This window comes from Brachypodium distachyon, chromosome 5, assembly GCF_000005505.3.
Source record: "Brachypodium distachyon strain Bd21 chromosome 5, Brachypodium_distachyon_v3.0, whole genome shotgun sequence".
NCBI lineage: Eukaryota > Viridiplantae > Streptophyta > Magnoliopsida > Poales > Poaceae > Brachypodium > Brachypodium distachyon.
The window spans coordinates 5,822,440-5,842,238 of record NC_016135.3 but is presented as its reverse complement, the minus strand read 5'-3'; the positions used below and the strand labels follow the sequence as shown (position 1 = coordinate 5,842,238).

At 51.9% G+C, this 19,799-nt stretch overlaps 1 pseudogene; it reads right to left on the bottom strand.

Moving 5' to 3' along the window:
- Positions 1 to 1,489: 1,489 nt before the first annotated feature.
- Positions 1,490 to 3,018, bottom strand: LOC100834877 (annotated as a pseudogene).
- Between the last annotated feature and the right edge of the window lie 16,781 nt (positions 3,019 to 19,799).

The following is a 19,799-nucleotide window of genomic DNA, read 5'->3' as shown; positions in this document are numbered from 1 at the left end:
TAGCGCCCGAGTCTAGATACCAAGAATTGGCATCGTTCTTCACCCGATCCTTCTGATGAAGATGTACTTTCTTTTCCACAAGCTTCACCGTTTCTGTCACAAACTGTTGTTCCGGCACGAGCTGCTGTTCTGGCACGTACTGTTCGGACGCGCATTGTTGTACATCCTCCTGAAGCTCACAAATCTGAAGCATCAGAAGTATCATGATCTTCCCTTGCGATATACGCCGTTTCTTTCGGCGGTTTTCTGCACTCTGACTTGAAGTGGCCGTAGATGCCACAATTGTGGCACCTAATCTTCTTTCGATCAAATTTTGGTTTAGGTTTCTTGGAGTTGTTTTCCTGGGCGCCTTGGCCCTTCTTTGCCTCTGTTGTTCCAGGGCGCTTCTCCTTCTTTACTCCACTTCCAGATCCTCCGACTTCAACTTGATTGGACTTGCTGTTCATGCTCATCCATTGAGCTTTTGTGAGCATGAGCTGCTCACTTTCCTTCGCGTCACTGAGGCAGACACGAACCCGTTCGTCGTGTGCTTTAAATCTTCCGACGAGATCTTCCATCGTGAGCGTTTTGAGGTCAACACACTGCTCAATCGATGTGACTATATGGATGTAACGAGGAGGTGCTGCCCGCAGGAAACGCCGCACCAGTGAAGCATCCTCGATCTTTTCCCCCAATTCACGTATGGAGGTTACTAGGGTTGCCACTCTCGCGGCGAATCCGTCGACCGTCTTGCTATCATCCATCTTCAAGCTTTCATAGTGCCTCATAAGCGTTTGCAGATTTGCCTCTTTGACACGCTCATGGCCTTGATGCAACTTCTTGATTGTTGCCCAAGCTTCTTTGGCTGAGCCTTTTCTGGCCAGGTGACCGAGTACATCTCTCGGTACCACCGAGTAGATCGCGGACAGCGCTTGACGATCCTTTCGGTACTGGGCTCCGCCCTTGGCATACAGCGGACCGCCCGGGTTGACTGCATCCCAGAGCTCTTGCGCCTCCAATGAGCAGGTCATCTTCATCACCCACATGGCATGGTCACTGCGATCCAGGCGAGGGTAAGTCGCCGACGTCAATTCCTTTGACGCGCCTCCTGCTGCCTGGAGATCAAAACGAAGCTCTGATACCACTTGTTAGATCAGACGTAGTTCCTGCAACTTAGCGTGAGCCTTTACACGCAATCAAGCAAGGAAAAACTAGGGTTTCGGTGGAGAGGAATTTTGCCGCAATAACCTGCAGCGTTTTCTGTCTGCTTCTCTGATTTATATAGGCTTGCGCCTGACCCGCGTCCAACACGACGTGAATCCATGTCCAACACGACGCTACCCCAGATCACAGGCGATCTGAGTTTAAAACGGACTCAAAGAAAAGACCTAATGCAATACGGTTTGATTCCCGTACGCGACCTGGACTCAGGAGACCTTATCCTATGGTGTCCTAGTTACAATCGAAGACTCTAAAAACGAATTAAAAAAATCTTATGATGCACCGGCTGCTTAGATCAACAAGGAGGAGCACTCAGAGTGCACAAGCCCGTAAGGACGCTGACGGTACATGTAAGGATTCTGAATCCAACCCCAAATGGATCAGGTGTTGAGAATTTCAGATACAAAAAACGAAAGACTTCGTTTCCTATCCTTCGAACAGCTCGGACAACCGATGCTCCAGCTCCTCGGTGGTGCGCCCAGCGGGCACCTCAACCTCTGGGTGGTCATCCAGAACCGGCAGGATGCCGGCACGACATTCTCCAACACTATTCTCCGGAGTGTGGCCCGGAGCGCCGGGTTGGGCACCTTCCAGCCTCTCTGCATGCTGCACGCATTCTCCAACGCCGAATAAAATGCGCTCAGCAGATTCCGTCGACGGAGGACGACGTTGAAGGCTGCTCCTCGCTTGTCGTCAAGGACGGGCGCCCATGAAGCCTGGACGTAGCTTTTGATGTAGCCTTCCATGGGCTGCTCGCGTGCCCGGACCCAGCCGGGCGGCAGGAGCAAGCTGAGGTCGGAGCGCACGGCGCGGCTCACCATGGCGCTCGTGTTGTTCAGCATGAAGACCTGCCTCAGCCCCGGGAACGCGAGCATGTTTGAGCTCTCCTCTAGCGCAGCCTCCAGGCACGAGATGAGCTCCGTCACCAGCGGAACGTAGTTGGCATGTCGTCGTCGTCATCGTCGAGGATGAAGTAGCCCATCCAGAAGGCGACGCAGGGGTGCACCTCGCCGCCCTGCGGCATGCGCCACCAAGGGTAGTAGTCGGCGCGCATGGACGAGGACCTGAGGTCATGCACGCAGCGACGAGGCCGACGAGCGCGGCGTCGGACGCGGCCGTGACGGGGTGGGAGGGGCCCCAGCAGAAGGTCCTCGCGAGGCACGGGTACGCCTCCGAGAGCGGCACGTACACGTCGAGCGCCGCGAGCAGCCTCGACGGGGAGCAATTCCCCAGCGGCGCGGCCACGGCGCCGGCAAGGACCAGCATGGCGCCGGCGCTCTGGGACGCGAGCTCCCCCAGCGCCGCCAGCTGCGCGGCCGCGGCGTCGTTGGCCGGGCTGCGGGCCTCGCGGTACCGGCGCCGGAAGACGCGCTCCATGGTGCCCAGCGCCTGCACCCACGCCCTCACCCTCCTGCCGACTTCCCGCCGCGGGACGACGACGTCGTCAATACTTCCCATGTCCAGCACCCAGCCGACGTCAAAGCCGGTGAGCCACTGCCGTAGCGCGTCTGCGCGCGTCGCGGCGTCGGGCGGAGAGGAGAAGGCAGGGAGGAGGAGGAGCATACGCTCGAGGTGCTTGTCGACATCGGCCAGGACGCAGTTGGACGACGGCGAAGTCGAGCGGAAGGCACTGGGGTCAGAAACCTCGAACTCGGGGAGAGAAGAGACGTGGCGCCGGAACTCTCGCGGGTCGTCCGGGCAGTACTCGTCCGTGGAGGCGTCGCTGTCGGAAGGACCGGAGACGGAGGATGGGCTGCTGCTGCTGGAGCCGTCGAAGCCGTCGGCGCCGAAACGGATGTCGGACATTTCTCAGTGCCGCCCGTGCAGGGCGGCTTGCCCAAGTCTTGTCAATTTAGCACCAGTCTTAGAGGTTAATTAAAAGCGCGTTTACCTGGAAAAAAAATTAAAAGCACGTTAGCAATTGGGCCGGAGACTTGGGGAGAGGTGGAAGTTTACGTTGATTCTTTTTTTTAGAAACGGAAGTTTAGGTCACCTCCAGCGTACCGACGATTTGGTCCAGCACGGTCCGTTTGCGGGAAATGGACAAAAACGTAGTCCAGCGGGGCGACACATTTGGGCGGACATCCGCCTTTTCGTCCGGATTAACCCATTTTCGTCCTAAATTTTGGGCCGGGTTTGCATCGACCCGGACCACGGACGGAGCATTGTCTCGTCCGCCCTAGCATCATAGTGGCCCGCGTGTCAGCCACAGAGCACATTCCCATTTTCATCCCCAAACCCCTGCTCTCGACCTCGTCGCCGCCACCCTCCCTGCAGCCTGTCGTCGCCGCCCGATTTCTCCGCCGCAACCATCTCTCTGGCCACCCTTCGGCGGGCAACGAAGACAGCAGTCGCCGCCGCCGGCCGCTGCGACGCCATGGCCGACAACGACTACGAGTTCTTCTTCAAGCACTTCATGGACAGCGACGGCGAGGACTCCGACGGCGACACCGAGTTGCTGGTGAGTGCTGCTCTCTGGTACCGTCAACATAATTAGATCAGGCGTTCAATTCGTCGGGGGTCGATTAGGGGCCGTGCTTACGCGCTGGCCCGCAACAAACAAGGCGGCCATCTTCTTCTTTTCAATTATTACTTTCATCACACAAATCATGTGTTTCCTTCCCACCTGTTCCGACGCCGGCACCGAATGGGGAGGCCGCTATTCAAGCGTATCATGCAAGGCGTGGCCGGATATGACGATTACTTCATTTGCAAGCCGGATGCCTGTGGTAGGATTGGGTTTTCCGGTTATCAGAAATGCACGGTGGCAATTGGGATGCTGTCATATGGGGTTGCTGGCGACAGTCTCGATGAGTATTTGCGCATGAGCGAGATCTCCTGCCTTGAATCAATGTATAGATTCTGCACCATGGTGGTTCAAGTTTCTGGCTCTGAATACCTGTGGGCACCAACGGCCGCGGGCACAGCCCGCTTGTTGTCTGTCAATGAGTCCCGGGGGTTCCCAGGATGCTTGTAAGCATCGATTGTATGCATCGGGAGTGGAAGAACTGTCCATTCGGCTGGCAGGGTACATACAAAGGACATGCCGGTGGGTGCACCGTGATTCTAGAGGCGGTTGCATCTCAGGATCTTTGGATTTGGCACTCTTTCTTCGGGATAGCGGGCTCTCACAATGACATCAACGTGCTTCAACGCTCCCCGTTGTTTTCTAAGCTTGCCGAAGGCCAAGCTCCGGTGGTCAACTATGAGATCAATGGCCACCAGTACAACAAGGGGTACTACCTGGCCGACGGCATTTTTCCTATTTATTTGAGTGTTTGAACTATATTTGAAACAAAATTTGTTTAATTGTACTATTTGTATTGTATGATTTGTAATAATTCAGCACATTTGTTTGAATTATATTTACTTTATGTTTGTATCTGAAATGGGCACTATTTTGGAGTTCATGTGTTTGCCGGACCAAAATGGGTCGTCCCACTGGCCGCACTGCCCGACCCAAATGGACCAGAGACCGGATTCTATCCGTCCCGCGACCCAAACGACCGGAAATACTCATCCGTTTGGGTCGCGTGGCTGGAGATGCCCTTACCTAGCTTGGAGGGCGGAGGGCAGCAAGACCGCCGGTGGCCGGCGGAGGTAAGAAGCAATTGGGCTAAGAACTGGCCCAATTCACCAGGTTGCTTGGAATTTTCTGCCGGATCAGCAGCCAAGCCAGCCAGCGCGAGGCCCAGGTACGATTAACGACCGAAGATTGACCCTGGATTGATCCAATGCTGAGAGGTGAGAGGGTTTGAGAGGGCTGTGACTCAGCTCCATTTTGTTGTCTCTAATAGCCTACTTCACACTTTGAATTGATAGTTCGACACGGAAAAACAGCGCCCAACGCCCCATCCGTGAGGCCTGCGATTTCTCAGCCATCCGTGGATCGCTCACAATCAATTGTCGTGGTTCTTGATCGCCGGGTCTCCAAACACGCCGCGGCAATTCTTGCACACCTTCAAATCCAATCTTTTGATCGTGTATTATAGTACATTGGGCTGGACTAGCGCGCGTACGACGCGCGTTAGTCTCCTGGCGCGCACGAGCACAACTCGTTGAGGGCAAGTTTGTATCATGCATGAGTATAGTTAGGTGAAAGTTCATGAATTTAAAATGTTTTAATTCATAAACCGTATACTCAATTTACGATCCGTCTTCACCATTAGATTTCTCTCAGCAAGATCTTGAAAACTAGATCTCATGTTGATATGTTTCGACGAGCTTTCTTCACCGTAAAAGTTACCATCCAATAATACATCAAGTTGCCATCCTTGTTAGTAACAAATTGCCACATGGTAAATTCATATAAGATAGAATGATGATTTATGCATTAAGTTACCATCCCATAATATATAAAGTTATCATCTAATAATATATCAAGGGGCCACCATCGTTAGTAACAAACTACCACATGGCGACTCATACAAAATATGATGATGATTTATGCATTAAAGTTACCATTCCATAATATATGAAGTTTCCACCTGTTAACAATTTACCAGGCGGTAACTTATCTCGAAATAAGATGATAACTCATGCATTACCATGTTGGTATGTTTTGATGACTTTTTTTTTTATCTTAAAAGTTACTGACCAATAATATATCAAGTTGTCACCCATATTAGTAACAAAAGTATCACGTGGTACTTTCATAAAAAAAATAGGTTGGTCATTTATGCATTAGAGTAACCACCTAATAATATATACTGTAAAAGTTACCACTCAATAATATATGAAGTTTCCATTGTGTTAGCAATAAGTTACCCACCTGGTAACTTATATCAAAGTAGGATGGCAATTTGTGTATTATCGCAAAAAAAAAAGTTGGAGTACTCAATTAGTACATGTATGTATGTTAAACAAACACCGAGTGCTAGAGGGAGGCTCCTTGTTAGACCATTCGTGCCCAAACACACACAATCATAATATCCGAAAGCCGATTTATGTTTTAACTAGTCTTTCTATTCTCCCCCTCGAAATATGGAAAGTTTAAACCCAAAGTTTAAAAGGAAAGTAGATTGCGTTAAAGGAAAGTATGCAAAGTTTAAACACACACAATCATACTTTTAAATTTGGGTTTACATACTTTCCTTTAACGCAATCTACGCATTGCTCTATTTCTGAGCACTCTAATGGAGGAAGAATTTATGTTTTAACAAGTCTTTCTATTCTCCCCCTCGAAATATGGCCTAAACGACAGTGCCATAATTTCGATGATTCATGAGTCCTCTTTCTTTTCTTTTGTACTTTCTCCGACGCGGCAACATGTTCATTCACTTTACACACAGAATATACTTTTTCACGTATGGATAATAAATAAAGCTCATTGTGAAGGAAGGCAACACCCACACAATCATTATTAAACCTTAGGGCAAACTTGCCATGTCCAAAATAACATTCATAATCAACTTTGTCCAAACGTGAAACACTAATCAAGTTTCTGTGTAATGAAGGAACATAAAACACATCTCTAAGCAGAATTGTGAATCCATCGAGAAGCTCCAAGGAGATGTTGCCGACAGCTTCTACGTCTGCTTGGACTCTATTTGCAACTTCAATGCATCTTTCATTTCTTTGCATAGTCCGCGTCGAAAAGAATCCCTGTAAAGAATTTGCAATGTGAACAGTAGCACCAGAGTCAATCCACCAAGTAGATTTCGAAAACTGTGTATACAAGGATTCATTTACAAAAGAAATGGAGTTTATACCATTCTTTGTCATGATTGACTTTAGCTATGCCGGGCAATCTTTCTTGTAATGGCCGGTCTTCTTGCAGTGGAGGAATGTATCTTTGTCCACTGGAAAAGACTTTTGCTGATGCTGATGTTGCATGGGAGCTTTACCATGTGGCTTTGAAGGGGAACTTTGATTGCCTTGATTGTAGTTCTTTTTCTTATTATCTCTCACATAGTTCAGGGAACAACCATATGATGATTTAATTATGTCCTCTTCTTGCACACACATGGCTATAGTCTTTTCAATATCCCACCGCTCTGGCTGCATATTTTAGTTGACAACAAAAGTGTCAAACTCTTTTGGCAATGAAGCCATAACCAGATGAACAAGCATTGCAAGTTTAATCTCTAGATCAGCATCCATGGGTTTCAGCTTAGAAGCAATGTTGCTCATCCTGAGGATATGATCTCTTATGCCATGTCCTCCTCCAGTGTACTTTTCTGTCACCAGTTGCTTCAGCAGCTGGGTAGCATATATCTTTGAAGACCCAGTGAACTGGCTCTTTATCTTTTCAAGGTACTCCCCTAGCGTGAGCCCACAATAGCGTGCTCAATTGTGTTCTTTATGAAAGCCATGCACTTTTTGTTGGCGGTGAGTCACTTTTTGTTCTCGAGGGTGTATGACATCTCCAATGGAGCATACTCCCTCTTCTTTTTCTCCCAAGAAGTATCATCATCTTTCACATCCCTGACTGGCTCTATAGGCTTTGGTGGCTGTGGAGTGTCAACCACCAAGTCCACCTCAGCACAAACAAAGGCCAGGTCGACTTTATTTCTCCACTCAGTATAGTTGTCACCTCTGAGGGTTGGCACATCCTTGATGCATCCCATCAAGTAGTACCCTCCTGAAACCACAATGACGTGAGAAGATAACAACAATTGCATGCATTAATTCAACGTTGGTCAAAATTGATACATACAACTGTTTGTGCAATTTAATCTATATCACCGTTGGGCAAAAAATAGAATTAAATGCACACATTAACTATTAATCATGATCGCTATTAATGACGTTGGTCAAGAAAAAATAACAAGATCACAATTATCATAAACACTTTAATCATGTTCTTTTCATTTAAACAACACTTTTAAACTATTTGCAGCGGAAACTATGAACCAAATTCATAACTTTATTCTTTTCAGAAGCATTAATTTTGCACTTTACTATTTACTAAAACAAACATCTCGTTGGTTCAGTTTGAATGGGACAAAAATCATACCAAAAGTGCAAAAACTGAACATATACTGTAAAATAAATGCTTTTGTAAAAAAAAAACTTTCGGCGCACAACCCACAGCCTGCTCGCCCACGGCCCGCTCACCCTCGCACGCGGCCATCTTTTGTAGTGGGCTGCCGCTCTGCGGCCCACTTCAACGCTCTCTTGGCCCGTGGCCAATGGCCTGCGCGCAGCCCACCAAGGGCTCCGCCCCGCTAGGCTCAATCTCGGACGGCTGAGCGCAGGTTTCGCTTGGATAAAACTATCTCCCCGCCGAAAACCCTAGCCCAGTCAAAACCCTAACTACTTTTCCCATTTCACTGTTCTTCTTGGCGGCGGCGGCGAAGCTCTTGGCCGGAGCCTCCCGCCGGCGAGCAACGACGAGCCGCGCCGCCGGCCTTCTCCTCCCCTGGCCTCCCTTTTCACCGGAGTTCTCACCGGCGCGGCGTCATCCCCGGCCTCTTGCCGGCGCGCCTGCGCACTCGACGGTGCGCGCGTCGCCGTCAAGCACCCTGCGGCGGCGCCTCTTTTCCCGGCAACCCAGTGCCGGCGGCGGACGACCGGCGGCAGCAACGCCCTTTTCCGCCCGGTGACCCCGCGCCGACGGCAACTTTCGGGTTAGTACTGTTAGGGTTAGGGTTTTCGTTTTTTTTAATTTCTTTCTTTTTCTTTCTCTCTTCTACCCGACGACATCTACCATCCTAGATGGCTCTGATACCAATGTTAAGATCGTTGTGATGACCTAGGTGTAGATCTAGCCGGCAGTCTAGGTTCTGTGATTCAACTTGGCATTCGGGTATTGGGGACCGAGAGAGAGAGAGGAGGAGTACCTTCGCCTTGGCTGGACGAAGATGCCGGCGTGGACGACATGACGGCGAGGAAGAGCGACGGCGAGCGGCGGCGGCGGCGGCGGGGAGCGACGGCGAGCTTCCCGTCGCTTCTGCGCAGAAACCTAGATCGGCAGGGGTTGTCGGTGGGGTTGGTGGCAAACGCAGCGAACCTCGTCGTGAGTGCCCCGGCCCCCCACCTCTTTATATAGCGCAGCGCGACAGGGGTCCGCCAACCATATTGGGTTGGACGTTCCCGATTAGGGCGCATCAGATGTAGGCCTCGGTGGGCCCACACGGCTGGCAGATCACTCTAACAGAGGAGCGTTCTCGTGAGAAGGAAATGGGCAGGGGCACTCGTTCTGCTGGGCTGGCCTCCAATAGCTCATGCGTCCTGTCACCTTTTGATATTTTTTTTTCTTTTATTTGACAGCTCGTTGGATGGGATCCAGAGGAGTACTACACTACTACTTGCGATGGGCACTAATTTTTACTTGGGAGCTAGCAGTAGCACTAGAGCACACAGAGACACACTGGCGCACATGGACACACACACTTGCATCTTTTATTTGGTCTGTACATTAGAGACTAGGTGTGAGTAACTTAGAAAAGTTGATAGAAATGCATGTTTGTCTTGCTTGCTTTATTTTCTTTATTACAATTCTGTTTAGGAAAGTTTTAAAGTATGTCTATGGATTAAATATTACAAGTTGACTTCGGACAAGTAGGACACCCGGACGGTGTTTCCGAGTTGACCGGAGCACTACCAGACAAATCGCATCCTTTGAACATGTCTTAAAAAATGTTTTTATGAAATTTGTTTGATTTCAAAATTCTTGCATGTCACTAAAAATAAGTTTTATAAATATTAAGAATATTTATGTGGATCATGAAGATCCATTAGTTTGGTCAGTAGTAGATATGCCGGCCCTACGGCTAGAGTATATTCGGCGGGTAGGGAGCTCGGGTAGTAGAGCAACCCGGATTGGATTGATGGAAAGTCAGGGCTCTCCTACATAGGAATATCATATAAGGACAAACCAACTGGCGCTTACTTCAAAAGCAGCGCAGACTGTACTGACCATAGAAATAGAAAGGGACAGGCTGAGCCGAATCACGCCAAGTAGCTGCCTCTGCCCGGGTGAGAAGATGACTGTATCCGGGTAGGTGCAGACACCCTAGGGCGGGACCTACCGGTCAGGGGTCTCGACCCGCGGGCCTACGTAAGGCAAGGTGGCGAAACAGAGGTAGTGTACGGGCTGGTTTCGATTCTGGTTCCTTGGTCTAGTCGTGTGCAAATGATTAGTGCGCTGACGGGATTGACCAAGTGATGCTATGGGCAAAGCAGTACACCTCTAATCGGAGTCAAATGTGATATCACTCCTAGCTTCCGGGTTTGGAAGTGTGTCGTGTGGGTTTTCCTCTAACACAGGATGTAAGATCCCATGTCGATTTGTCGCCAGTAGATTTTTCAAATAAAATATGGTTTTCAACAAAATACTAAAAATAGCTTATTTTCGGATATAATTATTTTTGGTCCGACGGCTTGAACTCATGCATAATGCTTTCCGGCGACTTGCGGAGTACGTATTTTCATACATACTCAGTCTTGCTTCTTATGTTGTTTTCAGAAGCAATGATCTTGGTGAGCCCCGAAGAGGTAGAAGCCGGTACTTATGATGATTCCGGTCCTTACTATGAAACTGAATATGCTAAAGTGGAGTATGAGTATGAGGATGCCGCTGGCGAAGATGATGTTGCGTAGACCACTAGGAGGCTAGTTCAAGATGGTCTAATAATGTCTAGATTAGAGGCAACTCTTGCCGTAGTGAGACTTGGAGACTCTTTGAGTGTCCTTGTAATAAGACACCGTCTGCGAATGGTGAAGGTTCCTATTATACATGCTACTGTTTTCCTCAAGTTGATCTTAGCGCAACTCTTTACGTGGCGATTCTTCCGTTACGATGACTTTGTCAGAGGTAACGGGCGTCACACCTTTGTTGAGGCGTTGTTGAGGTATTTCCACACCACCCCTGATCTAGGTTCCCGGGTAAAATCCGAAAGTCCTCGGACTAGGCGGCGCTCTCCCCCTTGGGGGCGCCGTTGGGGGAACGCTAGATTTGTGGGTGCGAGGGTTTTGGTCAGTGGGCAGCTGCTAGGCGCGGGCGGGGGTCATCGTTGCTAGGCCTGACAAGTCCATTGTTTCAATCCTTGTCTTGAAGATGGGTTAGTGCAAGACGTCGGCAGCTGATTATGTAACGTGCGCATACGGCACACGCTGAAGATTTGCTAGAACGGTTGTGCCTTCATGGCTTCCGGTTTTTATTTTGGGTAATAGTGTGTGTTCAGGGCATACGGTCCCGATAATGACCATCCTCTTCATAAGGTTTGTAGGTATAGCATGGTGGTTTTGGATTGATTGATCGATGTATTGGTTTCTGTGGGGCTTATGGAATAAATTAATAAAAATTGGTTGTGTGCATCATTTTAATGTAGAGGCTGGAGATTTCGACCTCCTTTTCGAAAAAAAAATACCTAGGTGTCCGCCTCTCGACAACAGTGACCACTGACCACATTCACCAGCATGATGTTTTAGAATGCCTTCCAGAATTCTCTTCCAAATTTGCTCAGAGAGGAAAACAAACATTTCTTTTTTTCAAGAATGCAACCTAGCGGGTGCATCATCTATTAAAGAAGAAGAGCCAGAAGGCTGAGTACAACGCACGCCATAGCAGCAAACAACACCACTAAGTGGCAACCAAAAAGAAAAGATTACATGCTAACAATCCACCTACTCGCCACATGGGCCAAAAAGAGGGTACCACTCCTGAAGAGCCCCGCCTAAAACCAACGACTCAGCTCCACTCACACCCTCTCGAAGATCAGCAACGCCGACGAAGTCGCCCCATTGAAAACCACGTCATTTCGATGGCACCAGATGGTCCAAAAGACCAAGGTAACCATCATCAAGGCGTCTTTTCGTTCACCCCGAGAGGAGGGAAGAGAGGACCACCATCCACGCAGGTCCGCGTCCGCGCTCGGTCACAATCACCATGACCCACCAGGGTGAGCACCTTCAGCCAAACCTGCCTCAAGACCACGCAGCCCACCAGCAAGTGAGAAATACATTCCCTCTCCTGGTCGCAAAGAGGGCACTTGTCGGCCGCGGGAGGCCACGCTTCTCCAGCCGGTCTGCCGTCCAACAACGGTTGTGAGCCGCTAGCCACGCGAAGAAGCGGCACCGCCCTGGCGCCCGAGAGCCCCAAACCACTGATGCCATAGGATCACGCATCAAGCCGGCAAAGAGATTCGCATAGGCCGACTTGGCAGAATATCGTCCATCGGTGGACCAATTCCAGGACAAGGAGTCAGGAACCTCATCCACCAGCTGGACATCACGGATCCACTCCCAGAGCACAAGAAACTCGCCGACCGCCTGGGTCGACAAGTTGGGCCCCACATCCAGCAGCCACACACCATTCAGCGCATCCCTAACCGAGTGCTCGCGCATCACCTTGGGCAGATGCTCGCCACAAGCACCGGGAATGCCTCGCGGAGGCGCACACCCCGCACCACCTATCGGACCAGAATAAGGTGCTCGGTCCATCACCCACTCTAGAAGACGTGGCCGCCTCGAAGATCTCCTCAACCTCCCTAGAGGCCTCGAAAGAAAAATCTTTCCAAGGCCTCGAGCCATCCGTACGTTCTAGCCACCTCCATCGAACACCCAAGGCTAGGTTGAGCAGATGGAGATTGGGGATACCAAGCCCACCGAAGGGCTTCGGCGAGAACATTGCCTTCCAGGCCACCATGTAGTGACCGCCCTTCGCCTCTTTCTGTCCCCTCCAGAGAAAACCACGGCAGACCTTGTCCACGCCCTTCAAGATTTTAGCCGGCAAATCGAGCGACATCATAGAATAGACTGGCATAGCAGTCAAGGTGGACTTCATGAGCACAAGACGGCCGCCCTTGGACAGGAGGGGGGCCTTCCACAACGCCAGCCGGCCTTCAATCTTGTCCACCAGCGGCTTGATCTGCCCAGCCGACTGCTTCCTCAGCCCAAGCGGTAGGCCCAAGTAGGTACAAGGAAAGGCACGAATCTCGCATTGCAGAATATTTCCCACCTTAGGCCGTTGCTCCTCGGAGCAGCGAATAAGATGAGCGGAACTCTTGGCGAAGTTCGTGCAAAGACCGGAGGCATCACCAAAATCCGAGAGGATCGCGGAAACGCCCACCACATCCTTCCAAGTCGGCCGCAGGAAGGTAACCACGTCATCAGCGAAGATGGACGTGCGGTGAGAAAAACCCCGCGAAGCGAGCCGGGACAGAAGCCCGACCTCCGTCGCCTTCTCGATCATGAAATGGAGTACGTCCATAACAAGGATGAAAAGCATCGGAGAAAGGGGGTCTCCCTGCCGAAGGCCTCTCCTATGCTCAACGGGAGCCCCAGGGATACCATTAAGGAGGACTCTCGTAGACGCAGAAGAAAGGAGCCCACAGATCCACGCCCTAAAGCGGGGGCCAAAACCACGACGCACCAAGGTCTCCAAGAGGAAGGCCCAATCCACCGTGTCAAAAGCCTTCGTGATATCAAGTTTGAGGAGAATCGCGTCAATCCTCGCTCGGTGGAGTTTCCTCGCCGTGCATTGCACCAGCATGAAGTTGTCATGGAGGCAACGCCCCTTAACGAAGGCACTCTAGTGAGGGCCAACCAGGGGCGCCAAGGAGGGTGCCACCCGCGTCGCGAGGACTTTCGCGAACAGCTTGGCCACACTGTGAATGAGGTTAACCGGCTGAAAGTCCCGCACCTCTCGCGCATCCTGCTTTTTAGGCAGCAATGTGATAAGGGCCGAGTTAATGGCCCTCATACCCCAAACGTCTAGCCTCGCCAAGGCATCGAAGACCGCCACCACGTCATGCTTAATGACCTCCCAGCAGGAAATGAAGAATCTCCCGGTGAAACCATCCGGACCAGGTGTCTTATCAAGCTCTTGGGCTTTAACCACGGCCCAAATTTCCTCCTCAGATTAATCTCTCTCAAGGGCCTCCAGGTTGCAGCTAGGGATGTCTAGGAAATCGAGGTTCAAAGAGGAAGTCCGATCCTGGACCGAGCCCAGCAAGCCGGTGAAGAAATCATCCACTGCCACGGCCTTCTCCTCGTGCCCCGACACAAGCACATCATCCACGAGGAGGTGAGTGATGAAGTTATTCCTCCTCCTGTGACTCGCATGCAGGTGAAAGAAGCGCGTGCAAGCGTCACCCTCCCGAAGCCAAAGAACTCTCGAGCGCTTCCTCGCAATGGACCGCTCCAAGGAGGCCAAGCCAAGGAGCTTGCGCTTGAGGGTCCGACGAAGACCCCTCTCCTCCGGCGAGAGCGCTCGCGCGTCCATAGCCACATCAAGCGTGAGGATGATCTCGGTAGCAACTAGGCATTGAAGCCTAATGTTGCCGATGAATCTATCACTCCAACTTCTAAGTTTCCTCGCCGTACGACAGAGCTTGGAGTCGAGGCGCTTGAACGGGTTCGCCACGGGCTCGTCGGAAACCCACGCAGCCTTGACCACCTCCAAGAAGCCCTCCACACGAGGCCAGAAACTTTCAAAGTGAAAGCGACGACCCCTGATGAGTTGGGCCTCCAACACCACAAGGAGAGGGCAGTGGTCAGAAGTCGCAGTACTAAGCGCCGAAAGGAAGGCATCCGGAAAGGATGAATCCCAGCCACGGAGGAGAAGGCATGGTCGAGCTTTTCGAGAGTCACGTGCTCGCGCTCATTGGACCACGTGTAGCGCCGCCCTTTGAGGTAGAGCTCCTTCAACTCAAGGTCACCCAAGAGCCTCCGAAATTTCCCCATCAACCTCTTGTTGACATGCTCATTGCTCTTATCCGACAACTCCACGATGAGTTTAAAATCTCCCGCCACAAGCCACGGCCCCGCACAGAGGTCACGAATATCGCGCAGCTCCTGAAGAAACAGCAGCTTGTCCCCATCATCCTAGGGCCCGTAAACCACCGTGAACCACCAAGGGATGCCGGCTCCGGTCGAGACACTCGCCGAAACAGCAAAACTAGAAATGTGCGGGTTGGCAATCTGCACCATTGCCCCTTTCCACGCAAGAATAATGCCTCCACAAGTGCCAATGGCAGGTAAAGAAGGACTCAAATTCCGGTCCACAGCACTCCTCAACCACGTAGCACGAAACCGAACTTAATTTAGATTCTTGGAGTCCAACAATACAAGCTCCAGAAGAAGCCACCATTTTACCAACCGCCGTACGCTTAGCTCTAGCATTTAAGCCGCGTACATTCCACACCAAAATACAAATATTGCAGTCAGCCATAGGACAAGCTACCGACCACCACCACCAAGTGCAAAGGTAGTCCTGAGACTAACCCAGCACCTCCACCCCTACCCCATCCTCAAGGGGCAGGGCCACGTTTTCCCACCCAAACAAGGAAAGGATAGCCGATGTGTGCTCCGAAGAGAGAGGCCGGCTGAAGAGCTCGAGGTACGCCTAAAGCGCCTCATCACCAATGCGCTCGCCTTCCCTAGCAATCCCCCAGCCTGTGGATGATGGCTCGCTGCTGCTTGCTGGCGCAAGAGCTCGCCACCTTCCCCGCAAGGCGCCTGCTGCGACGGACCGGGTCGGGCTGGGCCACCAGCCGCGAAGCCTGCCTCCTCTGGGGTCTGGCCAGCACCAGCGAAGGCACGTGCCGCACCCACGCTCGGAAAGCCTCAACCTCCCTAGAAGCCACATCCGCGTCCGCCAACAGAGAGCAGGCCACCGGCGAAGGGGCACCCGCCACTGAACCCGAGCACAACTGTGCCAAGGAACCCGGCGAAGCAGGCGAGACCAACGCGGCCGGAGAAGCCTCCACCTCCGGAAGGAGAGCCTCGGACAGAGACACAGAGACACCGTGAACGTGCTCAAAGGCGAGCCGTCCATCACGGGGTCCGGCGAGAGTGGTGGGAAAACCACATCCTCGAGATCACCAAGTGAGCGCGACGCTGACAAGTCCAGGTCCAAATCCCGAGACACCGATAGGAGAGAACCACCAGCCGGCTCCGGCGACCCCACAGTCGCGAAGGAAGCCAAGGCCTCCAAACGCATCGCGTTCCAGCCATCGTCCGCATGAGGTGGCGGAGCCGACCACGCAAGGAGAGGATCGGCCAGCAGCATCCTCGTCTTTCTCCCCACCGGAACAAACAGAGGTGCCTCCGCTGAGAGTCGAGGAGCCACCCGCGCGTTGGCAACGCCACGCTATACACCAGAGCCATCCGATGGAAACCATGGGGGTGGTCACCGAAGTCATCTTCATCCACGCGACCCCGGGAGCAGCGCCATATTCCCTTCCCCTCTGTTTGTGCACTACCTCCCCTGAACCTAAGCAAAAGAGGGCCAAGAGACAGACCCGAATAAAGAAAAAATTGTAACCTTTGACGAATAGAAAGAAAAATGATTCTTATTTCGAGACAAGAAAAAAAGAATCGGCACAAGAAAAAGGTCTTTTTGTCTTTTTCTTGTGCCGAATAGACGATTAACAAGACCAGCAATCCCTTCGAAAAGGAAGAAATCCTTTTATTGTTCTCACCTTTGCCTTGGATTCTCTTCTTTTGCATGAGATAGAAATAAGGAATTCCAGACATCTCGCAAAAAAAAAAGTCTAAAAAAAAAAGGATTTCCAAAATAGATCATAGATAATTCTAACAATTGCCAATAAATCCCGGCTTTTTACCAAGTTGATGGTAAGAAATCCCGGGACCTAAAAATTCATTTCGTACAATTGAACCTTTTCAAACTGTTTCTTTTTGAGAACCAAAAAAACTTGTGCCAAAATAACGGATGCGAAGAAGAACAAAAGGTCTTGGACGCGTAATGGATCCTGAAGCACTATTTCTGCATCCCCTGACCAAATCCTCCCACATTGGGATTACTTGTTAATGGTTGATCAAGCTTGATGGATTCCCCCTCTGAAACAAGAAGTTCCGGCCCGGGAGGTATAATATCAATCAATTGTGGTTTACTAAAGAAATACTTATGGTCTTCCCACTACTTGATAAAAAGATCCTATGACTATCGGTAGAAATGATCTTTCCCTCGCGTTCGGCTATAACGGAAACCCTTGAATCTAGAGCTGTTTGGCGTTCCAATCCAGTTCCAACAATGCACTTCTCGGACCGAGAAAGCGGAACTGCTTGGCGCTGCATATTAGAACTCATTAAAGCCCGATTCGCATCATTGTGCTCAATAAAAGGAATGAGAGAGCCCCCAATAGAAAAATATTGGAAAGGAAAAATACTTCTAACATGAATCTGTTCCCATACAATAGTCAGAAATTCTTGACGATATCTAGATGGAACAACCTGCTCTTCCTGAATACCTTGATTCAAGGATAAAGAATTTCCTGCTGCTATCATATAATATTCATCTCTATTTGGTGATAGATAAACCACCTGTCTCTCTTTTTTTTCTTTTGCTTTCTCAGCAGATATTTCATAAAACGGACTCTCTACAGATCCCCACAAGTGATCAATTTTCGCATGAATTGCTAAGGATCCAGTAAGTCCAACATTGATTCCTTCGGACGTGTCAATTGGACAAATACGCCCATAGTGACTCGGATGAATATCTCGGCTCCGAAAACTTGCAGTTCTCCCAGTCAACCCTCCAGGACCTAAACAACTCACTTTTCACCCATGAACAGTTTGTGTCAATGGATTCGTTTGATCAAAAACTTGAGATAAGGGGTATGCGCCAAAAAAGGTCTCATAAGTAGTTATTAATAAAATTGTTCTGCCGCGTGCCTATGGCCATCCGCCGATGCCCATAGCCACGATCGGGGTCTCCGTCATGCCCACTGTCGCCGTTGTCGGAGGGCCAGTCCTCGGAAGCAAAACGATCCGTCGAAGCGGAAGAGTCCTCCACCCGCAACAGGTGGACGAAAACTTTGTATTCGAGAAGATTGACCTCGGAGGGGATGATCATCTCCAGCGGCAGCATGAGGTCATCCTCCTCATCGACGACCGCCGGCGCCTCCGGGATCTGCAGCGTCTTCTCGCGGGGGATCAAGCAGGGATCCGAAGTCCGCGCAAAGACGCTAAAACGCCCCAAGTCCTCCTTGTTGGTCGTCGTGGTACCAAGACGCTCACTAGAGCAGGCCAGACCAAACAGCGACGCCGCCGTGCTCAAGTTCCACGCATGTGGAGGCACGCCTTCCATCTCAATGTGAGCACGGAAAAGAGCCTTCCGCCCCACCGGTTGGCGGAAGCGATTCCACGGCGAGAACCTCAAGGAAAACCCATGACCATCCATGGACCAGCAGCCAAGACGGCATCGCGAGTCTCTCTAGAATCAAACACCAGCAAGAAACCGTCCGGCCAGAAGCGGTGAGCCGTAAAGCACCCCTCGGGAGCCGGCCGCCGTGCCACGACCACCCTGGACACCGCCGCCAGCGCAATGCGCGGCCTTGTGCCAGTGACTGAAACCACCACACTCCAGCATAGGGCCTGCTCCTCAGCATCAATCTCCACGCTCCTCGGGATAATGCAAAGCTCCACCCTGGCCTCAGGGAAGCCGCCCCCAGCGGCAGGCCATCCACAGCAGGGGGGAGGCACAGGTGCAGCCACCTAAAGCGGCACTGGCGTCGGCCGCACCACCAACAGAGCGGGGGCAGGGGCCACTGGCTTCGCCGGCGGAGGCCGCGGGCCGGGCCTGACCAGCAAGGCCGGCCCAGGACGCACAGACCCGGCAGTACGAGCAACCCCGCGAGGAGCCCCGGCAGACCTGGACTGCGCTCCGGACGCCGCATGGGCCGCAGGAGTCGCCTGTGGGGCAGGGCCCAGCCTCGCCTCAACCGGCACCGCGCGCCCGTCCACCGCCGGGGGGGAGTCACCGGAAGGGCTACGCCTGGCCCTGCACAGCCGCGCCACGTGCCCCTCGCCACCACAGCGGAGGCACTTAGTCGGGTTGGGGCAGAGAGAGCGGAGACGTGGTCGAACCCCAAGCAGTTGTAGCAGCGTCCCGCCAGGTCCGGCGGCATGTCAGGCCGGGCCACGGACGTCGGCAGGGGGCCCAGGACGTGGCTGCGCTTCCGCTGGCGGCCCTGACGCCTCCAGCCGCCCTCATCCACAGCCGCGCACGCGCCATCGGCCGCGACCACGACAGACGCCAACTGTCGAACAGGTTGAGTGCGCAGCAGCACCGAAGGAACCTCCTCCAAGGCCTCCACCGGCGGGCTGCTACTGCGGAGAACCTCGCAGTAGGAGCGCATCGAATCCGCACCGTCGGAGGAGGGCGACGACTCCCGCCAGCGCACCTCCATGGTCGTCGGACGGGAAGGTCCCGGGGTGGAACCCATCCAGCAGGCGAAAGGAAGGTGGGGGAGAGCCCAAGAGAAGGCAAGAGGAGGGGCGAGAGTGGTGGCCGCCGGAGCCGGAGTGGCCGCCGGCGGGAGGGGGACGCCGACGCCGGAGTGGCGGCGGCGGTGGCCGGAACCCTAGGCGCGGGTCGCCAATCGCGGGAGCGGTCAAGCGGTCCGCAAAGAAACCTTTTTCACAGCGGACAAGCAGCCCTCAACAAACATTTCTTCTTCTTCTTTTTGCGGGGGGACAAACATTTCTTTCTAACTTTACTCCTAGAGCACCAGGATTTGTTTGGTATGCTTTCAATTATGTCCCTTAACCAAGAAACACTACCCGCTTGGTCTAGTTGGTTGGTCTGGTCACTAGGAGATCGATGTTGCTTGGTATATGTACCGTTAAAGACCTTAAAAAACACATCTCTAAAAACCTCCCCAACAAGTATACGTTATTTATCTATT